The sequence below is a fragment of the Nannospalax galili genome, unplaced genomic scaffold, assembly GCF_000622305.1.
Source record: "Nannospalax galili isolate Female #2095 unplaced genomic scaffold, S.galili_v1.0 scaffold1343, whole genome shotgun sequence".
Classification (NCBI taxonomy): Eukaryota; Metazoa; Chordata; class Mammalia; order Rodentia; family Spalacidae; genus Nannospalax; species Nannospalax galili.
In genome coordinates, this window is record NW_008350246.1 from 349,851 (window position 1) to 356,805 (window position 6,955).

Genomic DNA, 6,955 nt, shown 5'->3' on the forward strand with positions numbered 1-6,955 from the left:
TGTAATCATGCTCAGATGCCGAGGAGCTCAGAAGGTGGGCGACTGTGACCAGTGATAGTCATGCATATAGAGATTAGAAATGCATGTGAAAACGTCTCAATGTCAATTGCTTTGGAATGAATTCTTCTGTATGAAAAAAAAAAGTTGTGCTGTAAAGTAAAAAAAAAAAAAAGAAGTAAGATAAAAAAATGAAAGATAACTAATACAGAAGTCAAGGTGCTGAGGATGCATATCATTTGGCAGAGTGCTTGTTTAGCATGCACAAGGTACTGGGGTTCAGTCCTCACCACTATATAAACCAGGTGCGGTGATGCACACCTGTAATCCCAGCACTCAGGAGGTAGAGGCAGGAATATCAGAAGTTCAAGGTCATCTTTGGCTACATAGTAAATTTGAGTCCAACCTGAGCTACATGAGACCCTGTCTCAAAATGATAGATAATAAGTAAATAAATAAATAATCTGCTTCACCCACAACAACTACTCCAGAGCACTGAGTGGCAGGACCATGTTAAGATTTGATGGATAGGGTGAGGGATGTTGCTCAGTGGTAGAGTATCTGTCTAACAGAGGCAAAGCTCTGGGTTTTACTTCCAGCTCTCCTCAACCCCATCCCTCTAAAAGATCTGATGGACACTAAGAGGGACTGGGAGAAGGTAATGTGTGTTTGAAAGCCAGATGCAATCTGTAGAACCCTTTCCATGAATATTGCAGAGATCTTTTCAATACCAGCGCACACCTGATAGAATACCTGTCAGGTCAATTCTGGAAGATGGGGAAGGCCCAAGCTGGGATGGCATCATTAGTGGAGATGTCTGTCTTATATGTAATACGTTTTAATATATCAGCATAAGTAAGTAATATATTAAAATAGGGCATGTGTATGGAATTCTTTTGTTAGTTATAACACATAGTGCAAATACTAAGAGACATAGAGATGTGCTGAAGGGTACAAGCCCTGAGGCTGGAATTGCAGGTTGTTCTCTATGTTAGCAGATAGTACCATGCATCTCCCAGCTCCCAGACTCCCCTTGGCTCTCAATATTAGAAGTGAAGAAACCCCATCCTCAGCAGCACCATAGCAGCCCTGGAATAAAGAGCTCACCTCATGGAGAGATGACTTAGCATTTAAGAGAATGTATTTCCCTTCCAGAGGACCAAATTTTGGTTCCCAGCACCCATGTCAAATGGCTCACAACCATCTGTAACTCCAGCTTCAGGAAATATGATGCCTTCTTTGGACCTCCAAAGCTACCTCCACCCTATCCCACATAAATAAATAGATAATTTTGTTTTTTTTTTGTTTTTTTTTTTTGAGACAATCTCCCTATAGCCCCAGCCAACCTAGAACTCACTATGTAAACCAGGCTGACCTCAGTCTCACAGCAATCCACCTGCCTCTGTCTCCCAGGTGCTGGGATTAAAGGTGCATGCCACCATGCCTGGCGAACAGATAATTTTTAAAAGAGTTCACATCCCAGAATTCCTTGCATCCACATGTACACCCCACTGATCCCTGGGCAGTATCACAGTGATATTCAGCTTCAGAAAACCTTCTAGTACTGGGCTCCTGTCTTTGTCTTTCCCCTCAGTCTGGATGTATTAGAAGTCTTGTCACCACTCTAAAGATAAAAGCCACAACCCTAGAGATGGCAGGCCTGGATCTTAAAGGACTTCACAGAGGAGGGCCAACCATGAATGTTTGCCCCTAGGACTGCTTGCCCCTACATGTTATTTGTCACTTGTCTTACTACTATTACAAAATATCTAATAAAAGCAACTTAAAGAAAAAAGGGTTTTATTTTGCCTCACAGTGTGAGGGTACAGTCCATCATGGTGGGAAAGTCATGGTGGCAGGAGCCTGAGGCAGCTGGTCACACATCCACAGTCAGGAAGCAGAGAGAGATGAATGCTGATGCTCAACTCACTTTCTCCTTTTTATTCAGCCCAGGACCCCAACCCATGGGATAGTACCACCCTTATGTCTTCCCATCTCAATCTGCCCAGTGCAAAGAAACTCATCTCATTTTCTTGGACTCTCCCCACCTGGTACTGAGTATCTAACCCAGCACTCCATTAAGAGCTACACCATTGAGCCATGTTCCTTCTTGCATCCATGTTCACTTGCACTTCTCCGCCTATGCAGCATGTCTCTTAGGAGCCCCTAAATTCCTGCTGGTCTGAGAAGGAGGCCAAAGCTGATCACTGTAGCTCAATTCTTTCCCTTTGTGAAAACCCAGGGGCTTTACTGACTTGGTTATTTATTGGAAGTTCCCTTTTTATGACTGAAGTAAACTATCCAAGCCATGTTTTTATTAAATTTTAGATGTTTATAGGTATAAAAAAATAAAAATCATGGAAAAAGGTATTGGGTTCTTCAGTCAATGTTAGGTTTTTAAGAAGGTAATTAGTCCCTCTTGAGTTGTTCTGGGTGATTTTGCTTGTGATCTCCCAGCAGTCATGCTGAGTACCACACTCAGTCTGAGCTCCAGTTATCTGGGACAGGAGGATGGCTATGGGAGCATGAGTTGGACACTGCAGCTAACCTAGGCTTTCCTGGTACTCCTGGCCAGCACAGGTTCTCATGGGATTTGGGGATGGGGAGAAGGATGTGATAGAGACCAGAGCTGGAGAGTGGGGGTGCCTGAGAATAGGCAGACCTATTCCTATTTTAGTGGATGGAGAAACTGAAACTTTGCAAGCATTCAGTAGAGGAGATAGAATTTGATTTCTTTTTACAGCAAATTAAGACTTCTGTACAGCAAAGAAAACAGCAGAGTAAAGAGACGACACATAATGAGAAAAAGTCCTTGCCAACTACTCATCTGACACTTAAGATTGTCTCCTGACCTACACACAAAACACCCATACACATACACATACAAATGCAGAAAGAGAGAGAGAGACAGAGGCAGAGAGGCAGAGAGATAGAATAAATAAAAATAAAGAAGTACAAATGGCTAATAAGTATATGAAAAAATGTTCATTATCTTTAGCCAACAGGGAATTATGAATTAAAACTACTTTGAGATTCTATCTCATTCCAGCCAAAATGGCCATTATTTTTTTAAAATCACAATAGGGCTAGAGAGATGGCTCAGTAGTTATTAAGAGCATTTTCTGCTTTTGCAGAAGACCCCAAGTTTGGTTCCCAGCACCCATGTCAGGCCACTAACAACTACCTACAGCTCCAAAAGATTAGATGCCTTCTTCTGGCCTCCAAGAGCACTACACTCATATGCACAAACCCACACAAAGATACACACATACATACATACATACACACACACACACACACACACACACACACACGCATAAATAAAAATAAGACCTGGTCTCTTTGGCCTTGGGGGCAGAAGCAAGATGATTAAGGGAATGTCATTGTTTGGACACACACTCTGTGCCTCTGCTCTGGCTGTAAGGTCTACCACCTTCAGAAGTTGACCTGTGGCAAATGTGGCTACCCTGCCAAGTGCAAGAGGAAGTATAACAGTAGTGCCAAGGCTGAGATGAAATACTATAAGGACTGGACAGATGAAGCACCTGAAAATTGTCTATCACAGATTCAGACATGGATTCCATGAAGGCTCAAAACCCAAGAGGGCAGCTGTTGTAGCATCCAGTTCATCTTGAAGATTTCAGTGATCAGTCATAAAATAAAAGTTCTTGTTTAAAAAAAAACAAGGCCAAACACAATGGCACATACCTTTAATCCCAGCACTCAGGAGGCAGAGGCAGGTGGATCTCTGTGAGACTGAGGTCAGCCTGATCTACATAGTGAGTTGCAAGCCAGTTGGAACTATAGGGAGACCCTGTCTCAAAAAAATAAAAATAAAAATATGGTGTTGGAGAGATGTTTGTTGTTCTTCCAGAGGGCCAAAGTTCAGGTCCCAGCACCCAGCTCACAGCCACCTGTAACTCCAGCTCCAGGGGATCTAACACCCACTTGTGTCTGCTAAAGGCACTCACACACATTTTCATGTACACACATGATTTTTATGTACACACATACACACATAAATAAAATGGGAATAAAGGGAAAAAAATTCTCCCAATACACAGTTAGAAAAAGAAAAAAGACTTAAACACAGAAGGAACCCTATGGGGATGGAAGAAAGCCCTACCAAAGCCATGCAATTATTAAATGAAAATCCCAGTGCCAGAGGTGGATTACCACCCTATTTGCCCCCCTATGAGCTGTTGGTCATAGGGGTCCTAGAGGTCCCCAAAATAATAAAGGCCATTGCTAATAATGTTGGTTGTACACCAGAAGTGGACAATGGTAAAACCCTATTGCTACATGATGTGAGTGTGAACTATCTCTCCAGCCCCAACTGTTTGTGTTTTTATAGTAGATGGAATCCCACTGAAATGGACCAGCAGCCCATGGAAAATAGATGATGCAGAGATCCAAAAGATCAGTGCCTTGCCACAATGGGAGGAAGATCATTCCACACATCACCCCCTCCAAGGCTCAGTGTGGGAAGCGGGCGTGGTCGAGCCGGCCAAGATGGCGCCCTAGCTGGCTGCCAAGCCTCGTGACCCTCACTTGTTTGCTCCAACTCGCACAAGCGCTGTAAGCTTGATCACGCGCAGCCTGCCTGACATGATACGTCACCGAGCATGATTCTATTGCGTGGCCCAATGATTTGCTGCTCTGCCTGCATGTTAGCCCTGTGCTCATGTCCTGATTGGCTCCGTGTGACAGTCTGATTGTGGGATGGATCTGATGAGGGTATATATTGTGGGATGACGAAGAATAAAGGGAGAGAGAATTGCTTGAACCTCACCTTGGCATCTGTGTTGTCCTTTCCTTGGCTCTGCTGGTTGGAGTCTTGGTTCGCGGCAGCTCAGGGACTTTTTCAGAAGAGGTTGGTGGAAAGAATATAAGAGCCAGAGGAAGGGGTGGAGTATTACCTGGAAGTGTCTTCCAACCCCTATGCCAGCAAGCTATAGTCACACCTCCTTCACATGTTCCTCAAGGAGTCAGTGTGGGAGTCAGTTACCCCTCCCACCCAATCAGTCAACCTTAGCTGCATGTGGGGGGAGGTAAGGATCTATAAGCTGAGAGCACCATGAGGTACCATGAGGCTGTTGGGAAGTCACAGGGTCAATATTTCAGTGTGGACTTTCCAGCATAGCCATAAATGAGGGTGTGCCCACTCTTCTGTTAAAAAAAAAAAACCCACCCTAGCCAGGCGTGGTGGTGCATGCCTCTAATCCCAGCACTTGGGAGGCAGATGCAGGTGGATCTCTGTGAGTTCAAGGCCAGCCTGGTCTACATAGTGAGTTCCAGGACAGCTGAGGCTACAGTGAGACCCTGTATCAAAAAGACCGAAGGAAAAAAAGAAAAAAAAAAAAAAACCCACCCTTTCCTCTGTTAGCAAGTCCAATAAACTCATTAGGATTTTCAAAAAAAAAAAAAAAAAAAGGAACAGAGCTAATGGAAACCTTCATTATTCCACCAAAGTTGATTCCATGTTGACAAATTCTTCGGTCTTTCATTTCTTATTCCTATTTTTCCTCTCTTAAAAATAAATGTTTAAAAAAATAGAAGAGCACTGCTTCCCTGGGCCTGCATGGCCAGCAGGCCTCTCTCCGGGGTAAGTCGATAGGCCCTCCGAGCCTTGACACCCCCAGCCTCATTCACCCCACCCCCACCCCCATCTCTCCTCCTAGCCTTAGTCCTGTCTCATTCTTTATCTTGGCGTACCAGACACTGGGGGAACCACCACTGCTTCCTGATCCTTTGCATCCAGACCAACCCAGTACCTTCTGGGGTCCCCAGGCCTGGCCCCACCCTCATCTCCCCCTGCTTCCCTGGTCTGCAGCAACCCACCAGCCTCTCTCCTGGGAGCCCTCAGGGCCTGGTCCCTCCCTCACCTCCAGCTGCTTCCCTGGGCTGCAAACCCACCAGCCTCTTTCTTGGATGCTGGGGCTGAACTTTTCCCTTCCTGATCCTTTGCACCCAGACCAACCCAGCTCTTCAGTGCAGTCCCCAGGAGCCCTTGGGCCCCTTCCTGCCCCCATCTCCCCTTGCATCTCTGGGGGACATTGCTACCAGTTGCCTGAGACCAGCATCTTTCCTGGGCCCTGCTCTCAGGCCAGTCTAACCTCCAAATTCTTGAGGCCAAAATCTTTCCTGGAGGGATCCAGACCTTAGGAGAAAGCCTGAGAGCATCTGATCCTCATCTGACTTCATCCTCTCCTCTGTGTGGAAACTCCTGAAGACAAAAGCAATCTGGCCACTCCAATATAAAATCAAAAAAGAGAAGCAGAAGCTTAGAGGAACCAGCTTTTCATGCACAAAAAGTAAACCACAAGAACACATAAAGTTCACAAAAAGAAGCAGACCTAAACTTGAAGGTTTGAGTCTCACACAAGAATCAGAAACGACAAAAGAAATTCACATGTCAAAATCACAGGGAAAAAATAATAACACGAAAAACCAAAATAACATATCCAACTCACAGAGTTCCACCTGCCTCTGCCTCCAGAGTGCTGGGTTTAAAGATGTCTGCCACCATGCCCAGCTCAGTTTTTCCTTTCTATTCAGTGAGGAATCCCAGCCTGAGAGATGGTATCATCTATATTCAGGGTGGGTCTTCCCTCTTCAGTTAAATCTCTTTGGACAGTCTTCACAGACACACCCACAGGTGTGTTTCTAAATCCAGTCAATGATGATGATTAATCATCATAACACACTTCACAAAAAAATCAAAGAACTGAAGGACCATAGAGTTAAACTGAATGAATGAATTCAGAAAAGACCTAGAAATATTGAAGACTACCCAGGCTGAAATGAAGAAGGAAGTGAAACACTCAGTAAGCTAATTTGAAATAACAGGTGAAAGCCTCAATAATAGGATGAGTGAAATGGAAAACAGAGTATCAAGACTGGAAGATAAAGTGGACGAACTAGACCTATAAAACAACGATTACGAAAAATTTAAGAA